This window comes from Stenella coeruleoalba (genome assembly GCF_951394435.1).
Source record: "Stenella coeruleoalba genome assembly, chromosome: X".
Taxonomy (NCBI): domain Eukaryota; kingdom Metazoa; phylum Chordata; class Mammalia; order Artiodactyla; family Delphinidae; genus Stenella; species Stenella coeruleoalba.
Window position 1 is genome coordinate 61132146 of NC_137152.1, and position 20535 is coordinate 61152680.

At 38.2% G+C, this 20535-nt stretch overlaps 1 pseudogene across 1 annotated transcript; it reads left to right on the forward strand.

The window, feature by feature from the left end:
• Positions 1-18905: 18905 nt before the first annotated feature.
• Positions 18906-19947, forward strand: LOC307180378 (putative P2Y purinoceptor 10; annotated as a pseudogene). The gene has a single exon. The product of its transcript is annotated as a putative P2Y purinoceptor 10 (transcript).
• Positions 19948-20535: the final 588 nt, after the last annotated feature.

Sequence of the window (20535 nt, forward strand, 5' to 3'; positions counted from 1 at the left end):
ACTTAAGTGATGAATGTGCTCTTACATATTCTGAGACAGCCTTCCAAAGTCAAGATGGTGGTACTCTTGCAGTGTCTCCCTAGATACCATCTCATGTGTAACTTCTATATCTCCAAATGTAATCAACATATTGACAAGTCTTTACTGAACACTACTCTGCACCCAGTGTGGCAGCATCCAGACTTGAAGAAGAATGCAGATTAACAGATGTAAAATGTGAAATAACTATAGAAAAATTCAAATCTGAATAGAATTAAATATTAAATAATATGATATAGTGGGAAAATTACAATGAACAGGGCAAGATCCGGATTCAAGACCTGGCTCATTTTGGAGTTCTCTGTGTGTCTTTGGGCAAAGTCTTTCACATTCAGGGCTTCAGATTACTCATTTTTAGCACAGAAGTCATAGACTAGGTGATCCCTATGTTCTATTCTGGAACTATGATTCTCTGACTCAAGTTTAGCTGAAGAAGTGCTAAATAAAATGTAACAAAGGAAAAGTTAACAGTGAAAAACTTAATGCATGGCAGTGCCATATTGTTAGGTAGCTGCACAAGTATTTCATAACTCCTGTATAACCTCAGGCCAAGAAGTATTCCAGCCACAGAGGTCAGTTTGTTTTTGCCCCAATCCCTTTATTCTCCCTTTCCTATAACTTTTGACCAAAGCACTGCCTTTCCCGTTGACCTTATGGAAGGACAGGTCACAGGCCTATGTAACTGCTAAATAATAATGATAATAGTTGCTATAAATTAAGTGCTTACTGTAGGCTAGGTACTCACAACAACCTTACTGCTATTTCCATTTGAAAATGAGGAAACTAAGGCACATGGAGGTCAAGAAACTTGCCCACAATTAGTATGTGACAGAGACAGTATCCAAAGTTAGACAGTTTAATACCAAATTCTGTGCTCTTCATCAAGATGCTAGATTACCAATGGAATGTTACTTACCCATTCAGTTCCTTAGTAGACTACATTTGGCCACTTATGTGGCGTGAGAGACACAGGGTAGTGGTGCTGGAGAAAGAAGAAAACATTTTATTTCACTCTGGTGTGCACGAACTACTAATCATTATGCTTTTCTGCAGTCATGTAACAGGAAGTAAATAAAAAACTTAAAGTTACCTTAGTGCTATTGGATTCTGTGTGGAACACTGGTATTTTTCTGTAAAGTTAGTCACTGCTTTCCCTCCCTGAGTCTTATTTTCCTATATCACCATACTTGAGTGTAAATGGGAACAGAAAAATAATACAATTTATTGTAGGTAGCATAAGCCTTTGTGTTACTATCATCAAGGAACAGTAAGCTTTAGAGCAGAGCTGGATTTACACAGGTACAAAATAGGTTATTAGCCATAGCTATGGTTTGAGAGGTACAGAAAATTCCCTGGCCCCAAGTATCTTTTAAATGAAACTCTACTGTTTGAAATTCCACCATTCAATTCTTTAAATGAAGCTATTTTTTCTTTAACTTTTTTCCCCTTAAGTGGAATACTGTTCTTGCAAGGAATACTGTTTTAAGCTATAATGAGTCACTAATATCTCAATGTTAATTGTTTCATTACATTATTGATCCTATTTCTAGAAAGGGACTGTAGCAAGAGTGTTGTGAAAGACTTTCAGAGAAAACTTCATTAAGAATGTACAACTTAAATATAACTTTGATGGATGAGTATTATTTTGGAGGGTGGATATAGTACAATGAGATTGTAAGCTTCATGAAGGCCGAGACTATGCCTGTCTTTATAGCACCTTATCATCAGTACCTAAAATAATGTCTAATACATTGAAACCATGTAAAATATTATATTAATTCAATAATATTTATTATATTTAGAGAGAAAGTTGTATTCTAAGGCCCAGATAAGGATTGTTTTATACTTGAAATTATGTGAAGTGAGCTAACAAATAGAAGGGCACCAAGTCCTGTGTGTACTTCAAATAATGACTGTTATAGGTGGAGGAGAATAAGAAAGGTTAAATTAGTGTAATAAAAAATTCCTATGGATGCCCATCTCTCTTTCCCACTGAACCACAACTCAACTTCTCCATACTTTTCCCTACCATCAGTGCACCCTCCTTTGGGGGATGTCCACATAAAACTTTCTTTTCTCATCAGGAAGGCAGCCACATCAAGTAGAAAGATTATTAATGTGAAAGGCTGATTTCTACCTACATTTCAAAGTCTAACTATGGGTTTTTTTATCCTCAGGGAAGTTACTTTACCACTTTGTGCCTGTGCCTCACCAAATGAGATCATGAATGTGAAGATTCAAATTATTTAAAATTTTTTCTGTGGGTAGAATCCCCCATTACTGAGGCCATTGAGTTGGGCCATGCAGAAGCAGGTAACTTTTTGTTGTAACCTTTCTGAAAAGGGAGTGCTCTGCAACCGTCTCTGCTGGCTCAGTCCTCAGTAAGAAACATGAAATTCAGACAAAGCCAAAGGAGCACAATAGTAGTGAGATTATTCTGTATCCAAGCCTTTTGTTATCTAAAACCAGCAGCTGTCTCTAATAAGCACTGACAGGCAGAGGTGGAAAACATTCATGGTCCTGTAGTTGAAGAAAAGAGGATGTGGTCTCCAGTCTCAAAGGATTACCATTTATCTAAAAGCCATTTGCAGAGCTAGTATTTCAGGGAGAGCTAAAAGCTTTAAAAGAAATAAGTGGAGCTTGCTACTCATAAAGCAATTTTAAGAGTAGAATCCCTAGAGAATATAGTCTAACTATAGGACTATGAAGGGAAACTGGGGAAATCCTGAACAGGCCAGTGACCCAGCCATGGATGCTTGCAGTAGAATTTCCAGAGTAAGATTCTCTGACCACTATTGGCATAGTCTTTGTTTCAGTGAAGATAAAGGAAGATGTTTGTACTCATAGACCACACCCTAGATACAATAGCAAATAAAGTTCTAATAGGAGATAATAATGCATAAGTTAAAAGTTTTACCATTTCTTAATGGTCAAATGGGCATAGTGACAGTATCTCTCTTTCTTATAGGATTGTCATGAGGATTAAATAATATAATATATGTAAAGTGCCTGGAACATAGTAAATGTGATTGTTATTAAATACTGATGCCATGTAGTATAATTTGCTACATACTTCAGAAATCCCAAGAAAGTTGAAGTCAACAAGGACTCTAGAGAAGGAAGGGGTAGCTTCCTGGAGTGTTTGGAACTTGGATTGTGCTTTGAAATGTATTTATATTTTACCTTTCTTTGTGGCTCAGAAGACACACACAAAGAACATTACAATAACACTTACTGTGATATTACTATGTACCATATACATGCATTGCATATATTATCTTATCTCTTTGGATGCACACAAGTATTAGATACATTGTAGAGTGGACAAAACTATGTATCAGATAAATTAGGAAATGCAACTCACAAGCAGAGAAACTTGGATTCAAACTCAGGTTTGTCTGACTCCAAACCTAGTTTGGAACACTGTACTGACTGTTGAGGAAAAAAATATCCAGAAAACTGAATTTAAAACATATTAGGATCAGGTGAAAAAAGAATTTTAAATTTTTAAAAAGAATTTTAACTTGGGATAAACTTTATAAGTCTCTCCAATTTCTGAAGGAAAAGCAACATCAGAAATGTATTGTCCCTTTAAAATGAAAATCAGTCATGACAAAGTGCTTACCAACTAGATATGGAAAGTTAATGAAAAGTCTTAAGACAAATGCATTTTTGCTTTGATTGAATTTACTGTTTTCATGTTTCTGACACTGAAAGTAGGAAGTCTAAGATCACATAGTTTACTTTTCTGTAATACATGTTTTGTCTTTTAATAGTTTTGGATTTTTGGAAAAACTGTTCATATAATCCATAAAACAGTAGTTATTCTGAAAATTAATAATGGTTTTTTATATTGAAACAGTTGGACTTGAATGCTTCGGGAATAAGTTTATTAGGCCTTTCTCAAAGATCCATTGTGGTGGGAAAAAAAAGCTTTTTCAAACTCAGCTTTTCATTATAGCATTAAGAGAACTGCAGACTAGTTTTTTAAACAGGAATCCTGATTGTTTTCTAAAAAATAAACACAATGCAATATTTTCCTCATTGTTTTTGTTTTGTTTTATTATCACTTCTCTTCTATGTGGTCAAGACAGGAGAAATAATAGAATGTAGATAAATAGAAAGTTAGGTCTTGAACTTGTCTGTTAGTTTCCTCATCCAAAGTAGAAAAAATATATGATTAATCGGCTTACTCTGTTTGGGCTGCTATAACAAAATCCCACAGACTGGGTGGCTTAAACATTTATTTCTCACTGTTCTGGAGGCCAAGACTTCCATGATCAAGACGTCATCAGTTTTCGTGTCTGGTGAGAGCCCACTTCCTGGCTCATAGTTGGCCATCTTCTCACTGGTGGAAAGGGCAAGGGAGTTCTCTGGGATCTCTTTTATAAGGGCACTAATCCCCTAATAACCTAATCACCTCCTAAAAGGCCCCACCTCAAAGTACCAGCACATTGAGGATTAGACTTCAACCTATGAATTTGGAGGTTACATAAACATTTAAATATTGTCTATAGCATTAATTAAATGGTTCACAATATTTGTGAGGAGACAACATACTTGTTTTTTGGACAAAACACAATCTTTGCTCATATAAATAGTGTCTTAGGGCAGTGGATTTCAATGTGTGGTCCATGGATCACATGGGAACTTATTAGAAATGTAAATTCTTGGGCCCTACCCCAGATCTACTGAATCAGAAACTTTGTGGGTGGTACAGCCTTTCAGATGATTCTGAGATATGGCCAAGTTTGAGAACAACTGTGTTAAGGTGGGAATAATAAAATTCTGTCTGGGTTGATTTGTGACTAGGTAGAGGTAGTTGCTTTGAGTTAGGTCTTAAAGAATTAGTCAGAATTCTGTATACCATACTTCCTCAAGCTAAAAAGAATTTGATATATTTTAAAAACTAACAGATTTGATATTGTGATGTTATGGGAAGAGCATTATCTTTGGAATTTCATATAGGATGACTTTGTGGAGAATGATTTGGCATTACACATTTAAAGCCTAGCAATTCCACTTTTAAGAATTTATTCAAAGGAAATAGTTGCTGAAATATACAAAGATGAGGGTACAAGAATGTTTATCAGGCATTGTTTCTAATAGTAAAAAAATGGGAATCTACCTCAGTGTCCACTAAATAAATTATGACACATAAATCTGAAAGAATTCTAAGTATCCATTAAAATGGCTATTTAGATGTCTATTTATTGACAAGATATTACATTCATAATTATGATTGAATGCAAACTCAAACTATGATTATAAAAGGATATATGTATATGAGCCAAATTTGGTAAAAATATCTATACATGTATCCATTTATAGATCAATAGGCACAGAAAAAATGTAAATGTTTATACACCAAAATGTTTGCAATGGAAATATTGGTGATAGATATGTATGTATTTTGGTTTGTTTTTGCCTATATCTATTTTCTAATGTGAAACTCTATTTTTTGTATGAAGAAATAATAAACATTTCAAAACAAACTAAGACTTTTAAGCAGACTTTTTACAGTCTTATCATTCAGGACTTGAAAATACTCATTCTGCTTTTAAAAAACACTACATTTGTCCTGGAATATTTGGAAAGAACCAATTTGTCTTGTTTTAGCAGTTCACTGTCAAGGTTAGTGTTCTAAAATCTGGCATTGGTTTACTTCTGAAAGTATGTATTATTATTAATCACAAAAATATGGTTTTCCTCTTAAAAGTTCCTGTAAAAGTAAAAATTGTTCTGTAGAGGGAGGTAAGAGATCCTGGTTCAGCTTTTGTTGCTAATTTTCTTTTTGTATTTGGAAAATTTAATCTCCCTGTCTGGGGCTTTGTTTTCTCATCTATAAAATGTGACAGGATCAGAAGATCCTAATGATCTTAAACAGCTCTAATATTCTAGGAATCTGCAATGACTTTAGAAGCCAAATTATATTCAGAGAGCTCTATGAGGAAGTATGATGACTAAAAAAAATAAAATAAAATAAATTCAAACTCTTTAAAATGCCCTTTAAAATATTCTTCTTCTGGTGTTACACAGGATGTTATTGATACTTCTATCCTTTATTATGATTTTTCCATTAATGACATTTTTAAATAAATTATGTGTTAAAAATATCAAGATGTTTGAATGTTGGTATACTTATGACACCTGGTGGTCAAGTCAAACATCATAGCTAAATTCAGATTCCCCAGACACTCATTACCATCCTCTCACTAGGACTTTTTTCCCCTGATTCATCCATTCATCATGCATTCAGTCATTCACTCAAAAAACACTTAGTGGATCTCTAATATGTACAAGATAATTACTAGACACTTTACTATGGAAGAAAGGAAGAAGTAAGAGAATGTATTTTTGATATGCATGTAGAAGATTGCAACCTATTCAGGGGAACAAAATGAACTGCATGGAAAGGCCAATAATAGAAGCATGCTAGTGTGTTAAGTGCACTAAAGAAAATTATCAGAACTAGGGATACTCTGAGGTTGTATTAGTGATTCATGGTAGCAAGAGGCCAGGAAAAGCTTTCTTGGAGAAAGTGAGCCTTGCCTTTCTTGGGACCTCATTGTTGCAGAGGATTACTGTGAAAGGAGAGTGTATATAAAGTATAGCACCTTGCCCAAAGTAGGCCTTCAGCAATTGGTAACTATTATTATAACAAAACCAAAGGTGAAAAAAAAAAAAAAACCAAAGGTGATCAGGGAAGATTTCATGTATATTAACTGTTCCCTAAGTTTTATTTCAAGAAAAGTTCTGGTTCCAATTTATATGTTTTTTTTATTTAGACAGTATAAAGAACAAAAGGTCAATTATTTTAGTTGGTTCAGTGGATAAACAAACAAACCACAGAAAAGATAGTGTTGACCCTATCTACAGTTTGTTAGACTAACTGGACAATTAAGCAAAACAGTCAACTCGTGGAAAAAAATGCATTTAAAGTAATTGTTTACTGGAATGAACTGCTTGATTGCAATGATCTCTCAGAAAACAGTCTGAGAAACACATGTAGTCAGCACAAAGGCATCAAATAGGTTGTTTTGGCACTGTAAGAGCTGTGTGTGGGTGGAATGATTTTTATATCTTGTGATTTAATTTTTATTGGAGTATAGTTGCTTTACAATGTTGTATTAGCTTCTACTGTACAGCAAACTGAATTGGCTATATGTATACATATATCCTCTCTGTTTTGGATTTCCTTCCCATTCAGGTCACCAAGAGCATTAAGTAGAGTTCCTTGTGCTATACAGTAGGTTCTCATTAGTTATGAATTTTATACATAGTATCAAGAGTGTATATGTGTCAATCACAAACTCCCAATTCCTCCCACCCACCTCCCTTTGCCCTGGGTATCCATACATTTGTTCTCCACATCTGTGTCTTTATTTCTGCTTTGCAAATGAAATCATTTATACCATTTTTCAAGATTCCACATGTATGTGTTAACATACGATATTTGTTTTTCTCTTTTTGAATTACTTCACCCTGTATGACAGTCTCTAGGTCCAACCACGTCTCTACAAATAACGCAATTTCATTCCCTTTTATAGCTGAGTAATATTCCATTGTGTATATATACCATAACTTCTTTATCCATTCCTACCGCTGATGAACATTTAAGTTGCTTCCATGTCTTCACTATTGTAAATAGTGCTGCAATGAACATTGTGGTGCATGTGTCTTTTTTTTTTTATTATTGCATGTCTTTTTGAATAACGGTTCTCCCTGGGTATATGCCCAGTAGTGGGAGTGCTAGGTCAAGTGGTAGTTCTATTTTTAGTTTTTTAAGGAACCTCCATACTGTTCTCAGTAGTGGCTATATCCCACCAACAGTGCAAGAGGGTTCCCTTTTCTCCACACCCTCTCCAGCATTTATTGTTTGTAGATTTTTTGATGATGGCTATTCTGACTGCTGTGAGGTGATACCTCATTGTAGTTTTGATTTGCATCTCTCTAATAATTAGTGATGTTGAGCATCTTTTCATGTGCTTTTTGGCCATCTGTATGTGTGCTTTGGAGAAATGTCTGTTTAGGTCTTCCACCCATTGTTTGACTGGTTTGTCTGTTTCTTATGATATTGAGTTTCATGAGCTGTTTATATATTTTGGAAAGTAATCATTTGTCCCTTGTTTCACTTGCTAATATTTTCTCCCATTCTGAGGGCTGTATTTTCATCTTGTTTATGGTTTCTTTGCTGTGCAAAGGCAATTAAGTTTCATTAGGTCCCATTTGTTTATTTTTATTACTCTAGGAACTGGGTCAAAAAAGATTTTGCTGTGATTTATGTCAGTGTTCTGCATATGATTTCCTCAAAGAGTTTTATAGTGTCTGGCCTTACATTTAGGTCTTTAATCCATTTTGAGTTTCCTTTTGTGAATACTGTTAGGGAGTACTTTAATTTCATTATTTTACAGAGAGCTGTCCAATTTTCCTAGCACCACTTATTGAAGAGGATGTCTTTTCTCCATTGTATGTTGTTGCCTCCTTTGTCATATTAGGTGACAATAGGTGTGTGTGTTTATCTCTGGGCTTTCCATCCTGTTCCATTGATCTATATTTTTATTTTTGTGCCAGTACCTTACTGTCTTGATTATTGTAGCTTTGCAGTATAGTCTGAACTCAGGGAGCCTGATTCCTCTAGCTCCATTTTTCTTTCTCATGATTGCTTTGTCTATTCAGGGTCTTTTGCGTTTCCATAAAAATGGTGAAATTTTTCATTGTAGTTCTGTGAAAAATGACATTGGTAATTTGATAGGGATTGCATTGAATCTGTAGATTGCTTTGGGTAGTATAGTCATTTTCACAATGTTGATTCTTCCAATCCAAGGACATGGTATATCTCTCCAACTGTTTTTATCATCTTTAATTTCTTTCATCAGTGTCATAGTTTTCTACATACAGGTCTTTTGTCTCCTTAGGTACATTTATTCCTAGGTATTTTATTCTTTTTGTTGCAGTGGTAAATTGGAGTGTTTCCTTAATTTCTCTTTCAGGTTTTTCATCATTAGTGTATAGGAATGCAAGAGATATCTGTGCCTTAATTTTGTATCCTGTGACTTTACTAAATTCATTGATCAGCTCTAGTAGTTTTCTGATGGCATCTTTAGGATTTCTTATGTATAGTATCATGTGATCTGCAAACAGTTTTACTTCTTCTTTTCCAATCTGGATTCCTTTCATTTCTTTTTCTTCTCTGATTGCTATTACGAAGACTTCCAAAGCTATATTGAACAACAGTGGCGAGAGTGGACACCCTTGTCTTGTTCCTGACCCTAGAGGAAATGCTTTCAGTTTTTCACCATCGAGAATAATGTTTGCTGTGGGTTTGTCATATATGGCCTTTATTATGTTGAGGTAGGTTCCATCTATGCCCATTTTCTGTATCTATTGAGATAATCATATGGTTTTTATTCCGCCATTTGTTAAAATGGTGTATCTCATTGATTGATTTCAGTATGTTGAAGAATCCTTGCATCCCTGGGATAAATCACACCCGATCATGGGGTATGATCCTTTTATTGTGTTGTTGGATCTGGTTTGGTAGTATTTTGTTGAGGATTTTGCATGTATGTTCATCAGTGATGTTGTCTGGTAATTTTATTTTTTTGTGATATCTTTGTCTGGTTTTGGTATCAGGGTGATGGTGGACTTGTAAAATGAGTCTGGACATATTCCTCATTCTGCAATTTTTTTGAAGCTTATGAGAAGGATAGGTGTTAGCTCTTCTCTAACTGTTTGATAGAATTCTCCTGTGAAGCCATCTGGTCCTGGACTTCTGATTACTGGAAGATTTTTCATCACAGTTTCATTTCCAGTGCTTGTGACTGGTCTCTTCATATTTTCTATTTCTGGTTCATTCTAGGAAGGTTGTACTTTTCCAAGAATTTGTCTGTTTCTTCCAGGCTACCTATTTTTTTTTCTTGGCATATATTTGCTTGTAGTAGTCTCTTTTGGTCCTTTGTATTTCTGCAGTGTCAGTTGTAACTTCTCCTTTTTCATTTCTAATTTTACTGATTTGAGTCCTCTCCCTTCTTTCCTTGATGAATCTGGCTAAATGTTTATCGAGTTTGTTTATCTTTTCAAAGGACAAAGTTTTAGTTTTATTGATCTTTGCTACTGTTTTCTCTGTTCTTATTTCATTTATTTCTGCTCTGATCTTTAAGATTTCTTTCCTTCTACTAAACTTTTTTTGGTTGTTGTTTTTTTTTCTCTAGTTGCTTTAGGTATAAAGTTAGGTTGTTTATTTGAGATTTTCTTGTTTCTTGAGGTAGGAATGTATTGCTATAAACTTCTCTCTTAGAACTGCTTTTGCTGCATCCCAGATGTTTTGTGTTGTCGTGCCTCCATTGTCATCTGTTTCTAGGTATTTTTTAAATATCCTCTTTGATTTCTTCAGTGATATCTTCGTTATTAATAATATATTGTTTAGCCTGCATGTGTTTGTATTTTTTACAGATCTTTTCCTGTAATTGATATCTAATCTCACAGCATTGTGGTCGGAAAAGATACTTGATATAATTTCAATTTTCTTAAATCTACCAAGGCTTGATTTGTGACCCAAGATATGATCTATCCTGGAGAATGTTCCATGAGCACTTGAGAAAAATGTGTATTCTGTTGTTTTTGGTTGGAGTGTCCTATAAATATCAATTAAGTCCATCTTGTTTAAGGTATCATTTAAAGCTTGTGTTTTCTTATTTATTTTCATTTTGGATGATCTGTCCATGGGTGAAAGTGGGGTGTTAAAGTTCCCTACTATGAATGTGTTACTGTCGATTTCCCCTTTTATGGCTGTTAGCATTTGCCTTATGTATTGAGGTGCTCCTATGTTGGGTGCATAAATATTTACAATTGTTATATCTTCTTCTTGGATTGATCCCTTGATCATTATGTAGTGTCCTTCTTTGTCTCTTCTAATAGTCCTTATTTTAAAGTCTATTTTGTCTGATATGAGAATTGCTACTCCAGCTTTCTTTTGGTTTCCATTTGCATGAATATCTTTTTCCATCCCCTTACTTTCTGTCTGTATGTGTCTCTAGGTCTGAAGTGGGTCTCTTGTAGACAGCATATGTAACAGTCTTGTTTTTGTATCCATTCAGGCAATCTGTGTCTTTTGGTGGGAGCATTTAGTCCATTTACATTTAAGGTAATTATTGATATGTATGTTCCTATTCCCATTTTCTAAATTGTTTTGGGTTCGTTATTATAGGTCTGTTCCTTCTCTTGTGTTTCTTGTCTAGAGAAGTTCCTTTAGCATTTGTTGTAAAGCTGGTTTGGTGGTGCTGAACTCTCTCAGCTTTTGCTTGTCTGTAAAGGTTTTAATTTCTCCATCAAATCTGAATGAGATCCTTGCTGGGTAGAGTAGTCTTGGTTGCAGGTTTTTCTCCTTCATCACTTTAAGTATATCATGCCACTCCCTTGTTGCTTGTAGGGTTTCTGCTGAGAGATCAGCTGTTAACCTTATAGGGATTCCCTTGTGTGTTATTTGTTGTTTTTCCCTTGCTGCTTTTAATATGCTTTCTTTGTATTTAATTTTTGACAGTTTGATTAATATGTGTCTTGGCATATTTCTCCTTGGGTTTATCCTGTATGGGACTCTCTGTGCTTCCTGGACTTGATTAACTATTTCCTTTCCCATATTAGGGAAGTTTTCAACTATAATCTCTTCAAATATTTTCTCAGTCCCTTTCTTTTTCTCTTCTTCTTCTGAAACTCCTATAATTCGAATGCTGGTGTGTTTAATGTTGTCCCAGAGGTCTCTGAGACTGTCCTCAGTTCTTTACATTCTTTTCTCTTTATTCTGCTCTGCAGTAGTTATTTCCACTATTTTATCTTCCAGGTCACTTATCCGTTCTTCTGCCTCAGTTATTCTGCTATTGATCCCATCTAGAGGACTTTTAATTTCATTTATTGTGTTGTTCATCATTGCTTGTTTCATCTTTATTTCTTCTAGGTCCTTGTTAACTGTTTCTTGCATTTTGTCCATTCTATTTCCAAGATTTCGGATCATCCTTACTATCATTATTCTGAATTCTTTTTCAGGTAGACTGCCTATTTCCTCTTCATTTGTTAGGTCTGGTGCATTTTTATCTTGCTCCTTTATCTGCTGAGTGTTTTTCTGTCTTCTCTTTTTGCTTATCTTACTGTGTTTGGGGTCTCCTTTTTTCAGGCTGCAGGTTTGTAGTTCCCACTGTTTTTGATGTCTGTCTCCAGTGGCTAAGGTTGGTTCAGTGGGTTGTGTAGGTTTCTTGGTGGAGGGGACTAGTGCCTGTGTTGTGGTGGATGAGGCTGGATCTTGTCTCTCTAGTGGGCAGGTTCACGTCTGGTGGTGTGTTTTGGGGTGTCTGTGGTCTTATTATGATTTTGGGCAGCCTCTCTGCTAATGGGTGGGGGTGTGTTCCTGTTTTGCTAGTTGTTTGGCATAGGTTTTCCAGCACTGTGGCTTGCTGGTCGTTGAGTGAAGCTGGGTGCTGGTGTTAAGATGGAGGTCTCTGGGAGATTTTCGCCATTTGATATTATGTGGAGCTGGGCGGTCTCTTGTTGACCAGTGTCCTGAAGTTGGCTCTCCTACCTCAGAGGCAGAGCCCTGACTCTTGGCTGGAGCACCAAGAGCCTTTCATCTCCACAGCTCAGAATAAAAGGGAGAAAAAGTAGAGAGAATTAGTAGAAGTATGAAGAAAGAAAGATAGAAAGGAGGGAAGGATGGAAGGAAGGAGGGAAGAAAGAAAGAAAGAAGCAAAGAAGGAAAGAAGGCAAGAAGGAAAGAAAGGAGGGAGGGAGGGAGGGAGGAAGGAAGGAGGGAAAGAAGGAAAAATACAGAAAGAAAGAAGATACAGTAAAATAAAATAAAGTATAATAAAGTTATTGAATTAAAAAATACTTATTTAAAAAAGAAAAAAAAAGGGACGGATAGAACCTTAGGACAAATGTTGGAAGCAAAGCTATATAGATAAAATCTTACACAGAAGCATACACATACACCCTCACAAAAAGAGGTAAAGGGGAAAAAATCATAAATCTTGCTCTCAGAGACCACCTACTCAATTTGGGATGATTCGTTGTGTAAAGGAGGGAAGGAAGGAAGGAAAGAAAGAAAGAAAGAGAGAATGAAGGTAAAGTATAATAAAGTTATTAAAATTAATTATTAAGAAAAAATTTAAAAAAAAAAAAACCGTGGACGGATAGAACCCTAGGACAAATGATGGAAGCAAAACTATACAGGCAAGATCTCACACAGAAGCATACACATACACATTCACAAAAAGAGGAAAAGGGGAAAAAAATCATAGATCTTGCTCTCGAAGCCCACCTCCTCAATTTGGGATGACTCGTTGTCTATTCATGTATTCCACAGATGCAGGGTACATCAAGTTGATTGTGGAGCTTTAATCTGCTGGTTCTGAGTCTGCTGGGAGAGATTTCCCTTTCTCTTCTTTGTTCTCACAGCTCACAGGGGCTCAGCTTTGGATTTGGCCCTGCCTCTGCGTGTAGGTCGCTGGAGGGCGTCTGTTTTTTGCTCAGACAGGACGGGGTTAAATGAGCCGCTGATTCGGGGGTTCTGGCGCACTCAGGCCGGGGGGGAGGGAGGGGCACTGCGTGCGGGGCGGGCCTGCGGCGGCAGAGACCGGCGTGACGTTGCACCAGCCTGAGGCCCGCCCTGAGTTCTCCCGGGGAAGTTGTCCCTGGATCCCGGGAACCTGGCAGTGGTGGGCTGCACCGGTTCCGCGGAAGAGGGGTGTGGATAGTGACCTGTGCTCGCACACAGGCCCCTTGGTGGTGGCAGCAGCAGCCTTAGCATCTCCCTCCCCTCCCTGGGGTCCGTGCTTTTAGCCGCGGCTCGCGCCCGTCTCTGGATCTCCTTTAAACAGCGCTCTTAATCTCCTTTCCTCCAGCACCAGGAAAGAAAGAGGGAAGAAAAAGTCTCTTGCCTCTTCGGCAGGTGCAGACTTTTCCCCGGACTCCCTCCCAGGTAGCCGTGGTTCACTAACCCCTTTAGGCTATGTTCAAGCCACCAACCCCAGTCCTCTCCCTGCGCTCCGACTGAAACCGAAACCCGAGCCTCAGCTCGCAGCCCCGCCCGGCCCGGCGGGTGAGCAGACAAGCCTCTCAGGCTGGTGAGTCCCGGTCGGCACCGATCCTCTGTGCGGGAATCTCCCCGCTTTGCCCTCCGCACCCCTGTTGCTGTGCACTCTTCCGCAGCTCCGAAGCTCCCCGCACCGCCTCCCGCAGTCTCTGCCCACGAAGGGGCTTCCTAGTATGTGGAAACTTTTCCTCCTTCACAGCTCCCTCCCACTGGTGCAGGTGCCGTCCCTATTCTTTTGTCTCTGTTTTTTCTTTTGCCCTACCCAGGTACGTGGGGGAGTTTCTTGCCTTTTGGGAGGTCTGAGGTCTTCTGCCAGCCTTCAGTAGGTGTTCTGTAGGAGTTGTTCCACGTGTAGATGTATTTCTGGTGTATCTGTGGGGAGGAAGGTGATCTCCGCGTCTTACTCTTCCGCCATCTTCAAGGTCCCCTCCCTTGCTGATTTTAATATGTTTTCTTTGTATTTAGTTTTTGATCATTTGATTAATATGTGTCTTGTCATGTTTCTCCTTGGATTTATCCTGTATGGGACTCTCTGTGCTTCCTGGACTTGAATAACTATTTCCTTTCCCATATTAGGGAAGTTTTCAACTATATTCTCCTCACATATTTTCTCAGTCCCTTTCTTTTTCTCTTCTTCTTCTGATGCCCCTATAATTCGAATGTTGATGTGTTTACTGTTGTTCCAGAAGTCTCTGAGACTGTTCTCCATTCTTTTCATTCTTTTTTCTTTATTCTTCTCTACAGTAGTTATTTCCACTATTTTATGTTCCAGGTCACTTATCCGTTATTCTGCCTCAGTTATTTTGCTACTGTTTCCTTCTAGAGAATTTTAAATTTCATTTATTGTGTTGTTTTTCATCATTTGTTTACTCTTTTGTTCCTCTAGGTCCTGGTTAAACCTTTCTTGTATTTTCTCCGTTCTATTTTCAAGATTTTGCATCACCTTTACTATCGTTACTCTGAATTCTTTTTCAGGTAGACTTCCTATTTCCTCTTCATTTGTTTGGTATGGTGGGTATTTACCTTGCTCCTTCATCTGCTGTGTGTTTATCTGTCTTCTCATTTTGCTTAACTTCCTGTGTTTGGTGTCTCTACTTCACCGGCTGCAGGTTCCTAGTTCCCATTGTTTCTTGTGTTTGCCTTCAGTGGCTAAGGTTGGTTTAGCGGATTGTGTAGGTTTCCTGGTGGAGGGAACTTGTGCCTGTGCTCTGGTGGATTAGGCTGGGTCTTGAATTTTTGGTGGGCAGAACAGCATCCGGGGGTGTGTTTTGGTGTGTCTGTGAACTTTTTATGATTTTAGGCAGCCTGTCTGCTACTGGGTGGGCTTGTGTTCCTGTGTTGCTAGTTGTTTGGTATGGGCTGTTCAGTACTGTAGCTTGCTGGTTGTTGAGTAGAGTTAAGTCTTAACTCGGAGATGGAAATCTGTCAGAGAGCTTTTGCCCTTTGATATTACATGGGGCTGGGAAGTCTCTGGTGGTCCAATGTCCTGAACTCAAATCTCCCACCCCAGAGGCTCAGGCCTGACACCCGGTCAGAGCACCCAGACCCTGTCAGCCACACAGCTCTGAGCAAAATGGAGTAAAAAGAAAGAAAGAAAAATAAATAAAATAAAATAGTTATTGAAATAAAAATATTATTAAAAATGAAATAATTAAGAAGTAGTAAAAATAAAAAAAGAAGAAAGAAAGCAAGAGGGAAACCAAACCAATAAACGAATCCACCAGTGATAACAAGCACTACAAACTGTACTAAAAAGGAAAACAAAAAACACTGACAGAACCGTAGGACAAATGGAAAAAGCAAAGATGTATGAACAAACTCACACAAAGAAGCATACACATACACACTCACAAAAAAAGAAAAAGGAAAAAATATATATATATAAAGAGAGAGCAACCAAATCAATAAACAAATCCACCAATGATAATAAGCTCTAAATACTAAACTAAGATAAACATAAAACAAGAAAGAAATTAAATTGTGCAAGCAAACCCCAATTCTATAGTTGCTCTCAAAGTCCACCACCTCAATTTTGTAATGATTCATTGTCTATTCAGGTTTTCCTCAGATTCAGGGTACATCAAGTTGATTGTGGAGGTTTACTCTGCTCCTCCTCAGGCTGAAAGCTGAAATTTCCCTTTTTCTTCTTTGTTTGCACATCTTCTGGGGTTCAGCTTTGGATTTGGCCCTGCCTCTGCATGTCAGTCACCTGAGGGTGTCTGTTCTCTACCCAGACAGGATGGGGTTCAAGTAGCAGCTGATGAGGGGACTCTGGCTCACTCAGGCCTTTGGGAGGGATGGGTACAGTAGTTATAATTGGAATGTGGGGTGAGCATGTGGAAGCAGAGACCAGCATGACTTTGCAGCAGACTAAGGCATGCCATGTGTTCTCCCGGGAAAGTTGTCCCTGGATCATGGGACCCTGGCTATGGCAGGCTGCACAGGCTCCTGGGGGGGAGGTGTGTGTGTGTGGATAGTGACCTGTGCTTGCACACAGGCTTCTTGGTGGCTGCAGCAGCAACCTTAGTGTTTCATCCCCATCTCTGGTGTCCGTGCTGATAACCGTGGGTTGTGCCTGTCTCTGGAGCTCATTTAGGTCGTGCTTTGAACCCTGTCTCCACACGCAGCCCAAAATATGTTCTCTTGCCTCTTAGGCAGTTCCAGAGTTTTTCCCGGACTTCCTCCTGGCTAGCTGTGGTGCACTAGCCTCCTTCAGGCTGTGTTCATGCAGCCAACCTCAGTCTTCTCCCTAGGACATGACCTCCGAAGCCCGAGCATCAGCTCCCATCTACCCACCACCCTGTCAGGTGAGCAGACAAGCCTCTCAGGCTCGTGAGTGCTGGTCAACACTGATTCTTTGTGCAGGAATCTCTCCGCTTTGCCCTCTGCACCCCTGTTGCTGCCCTCTCCTCCATGGCTCCAAAGCTTCCCCCCAGCCCATCCCCCATATCTGCCAGTGAAGGGGCTTCCTAGTGTGTGGAAACTTTTTTTCCTTCACAGCTCCCTCCCAGAGGTGCAGTTCCTGTCCCTATTCTTTTGGTCTCCATTTTCTCCTTTTTTCTTTTGCCCTACGCATGTACATGGGGAGTTTCTTGCCTTTTGGGAAGTCTGAGGTCTTCTGCCAACATTCAGTAGGTGTTCTGTAAGAGTTGTTCCACATGTAGATGTATTTCTGATGTATCTGTGGGGAGGAAGATGATCTTCACATCTTACTTCTCTGCCATCTGAAGGTCCTTTCTCTGCAGATGTATTCATGAGGAGTGACAAATTCTGTGTCCTCATCTTCTGCCATCTTGACTCCTCCCCCTCTGATTTTTACATTTTAATTGGTTGTGTTTAGGGTTGAGTAGGCACTGTTTTAGACTCTATATTGCTTTCAATAGTTATCTTAAGTCTGTCGTATTTTCCTTTTAATTCTATAATTGTGAAGCAGTCTAAATGTTTTTGCAAGTGATGACAATTATAAGAGAGTATTAAAATCCCATTTATGCTTTTGTTCTGCAATCAAATGCATAAGTTATATTTCCTAATATATCAAACATTTGGGTTCTTTAACTCTCCTTTCCATGGGTAAAATAAGCTGTGTTGTAGTGACTTTTGGCTAAAAGCAAAATGTCCTGATCCAAAAGAAAGCCAAGGAAAAGAATGATGCCATACTAGGAATGAACGTATAACCTGTATAAGGGAAGATATGAGAGATGACAGAATTCCTATCTTTAGATATTTGAAGAGTGTCATGTGTAACAGGGAGTAGACTTTATTTTATTTGGCTCTAGTAGGCTGAACTAGGCTGAAATATCAGAGATGTGGATTTTTGTCTCCCTAGAAGAGAGGACTTCTAACAATTATGATTGTTAAAAATATAACCATCCACATTAATAACTTTTTCACTGAACTTGCCCTGAGAGCTAGAGCTGAAGTAGAGGCAGCCCCTTTTGCTGCATCTACCACCAGATACCCTCTAGTCTGTCACATATTCTGGTAGTTGCTTTCAATGGTTGCAAGGATAGTCTCAATAAATGTGAATGTCTGAAGCTACTGTAATTCTGTTAATAAATACAGATCTTTAAAGTTACTGAAGCTTCTGAAAGTTCCATGCTATATAAGCAGAACTAATTGTGCCCTCAGCCAAATTCTGAAGGAGACAAAGTTTATCTGAGTTGTAATATCTTTTCCAAGCCCCTATCTTTCAAGGCCTAGTGACCTGCCAGCCCTTCCCCAGACCTTTATCCCATGTTTCATTCCTAAATGTTCATCGACTAACCTCAGCAGTCATCTAATCCCTGATAAGGTTGTCTTTCAAAATAGATTGAGTTTTATCTCTCTCAGCATTGAGGATAGGAAAAGCTGGATCTTAAACTTTGAAAATACAGATAGAGATAATTGTAAAACTGAATGTAAAACAAGAATTTTGAAATGTATGTTTGGCGGCTATTTGCCAGGAAGACTTACTTTTTGGTTATCTCTGCAAGTTTGATTACTTCCTCTGACTACTAAGGGAACAACCTGACTGAAGTTATTGCCAAAACACTGATCTTTTTGGTTCTGAAAATATCTTCAACAGTACTGTTATCCAGTTGTAGATTGGCAAGATATTTTCACCTTACATAGAAAAGACCTTTTGAGTTTATGAAAGTTCACACTTGAATACCTCTTTGGTAGAATACAAATACATTTGTATACCCAAACATGGACTGATATGCCCTTGACCCTATTTTTCTCTATTTTCTGCAGAAATTATCATTCTGATACTTTCCCTAAGGAAGGAACACAAATTCTCAAGATGGGAAATAACAGTGCAAACAGTATAAGAGCAAAGTGCACTGATCTTCAAATGTCATTTCAGTACTCTCTCTATGCAACCACCTATATCCTCATATTCATCCCTGGTCTACTGGCCAACAGTGCAGCCTTGTGGGTTCTGTGCCGCTTCATCAGCAAGAAAAATAAATCCATCATTTTCATGATCAACCTCTCTGTGGCTGACCTTGCTCATGTGCTGTCCTTACCCCTCCGGATTTACTATTACATCAGCCACCACTGGCCTTTCCAGAGGGCCCTTTGCCTGCTGTGCTTCTACCTAAAGTATCTCAACATGTATGCCAGCATTTGTTTCCTGACATGCATCAACCTTCAGAGGTGCTTCTTTCTCCTCAAGCCTTTCAGGGCCAGAGACTGGAAGCGTAGGTATGATGTGGGCATCAGTGCTGCCATCTGGGTCATCATGGGGACTGCCTGTTAGCCACTTCCAATTCTGAGAAATGTTGGATTAGCCTACAATACTGAATCCTGCTTTTCCAATTTAGGGCTTCAACATATTAGCATGGTGTCTACTATTGGCATGGTAACTGTAGCTGAACTTGGAGGGTTTGTCTTACCTGTTGTAATTATTACTTATTGCACATGGAGAACAAGAAAAATTTTACAGGAATTCCAAGTTCCCCCTCAGAATACCAAAGAGAGAAAAAAGGCTTTGTGGATGGTCCTGTTGTGTGCAGTGGTATTCATTGTTTGTTTCACACCCTACCACTTCAACTTCCCTTTCTTTATGATGGTGAAGCAACGAATCTTTTCAAACTGCTCCTTTATTAAGAGCACTCTATTTTTCCACATAATTTCCCTGTGTCTTGCAAATTTAAATTGCTGTTTTGATCCAGTTGTATATTATTTTGTGACCTCAAAATTTCGTGATGGATTTTCAGAACATGGTAGTTTGGTTCTTCAGTCATGTGTGAAATGCAAGGATGGTGCTTTGGATATTCAACATAGGAAGGAGGATCTTCAAACTCTCTCTTGAATTTATGGATGATTCCAAAACAATATAATCAAATAATTACCGAAAATAATCTGTATGCTCTATCAGTTTATCTATGTCACCTTGAAGATCTTTCTTAAAAATAATGGTACCCTTAAGTGCCTTAATGAAACATGGCTCCCTTCCCTTAATCCTCAATATGATTTTTCTGGAAAAAAATATTAAGGCCTATATTTTCTGTCCAAATGGCAATATTGTTCTATGGAGCATATGAGAAAATAACTTTATTTACACAAAAGGATGAACAACAGAATGAATTACACCCCTGTTCCTCAGCAATAGGTCCAAAATTTTCACCTTCCCCTGCTATAAACAAAATGCAAATTGAAAATACATGAACATAGATGAATTGTCTACACATTTAAAAATGTACAGGAGAACAGTACTATCCTTGCTTTATCAAGAAGTTATACACAGGTGGAGTGGCCAAGATGGCAGAGTAGGAAGACCCTGATCTCAACTCCTTCCACAGGCACACCAAAATTACAAATACTTACAGAGCAACTATTGATGAGAACAACCTGAACACTAGCAGAAAAGATATTTTACAACTAAAGATGTAAAGAAGGAACCACAACAAGATGGGTAGGAGAAATGG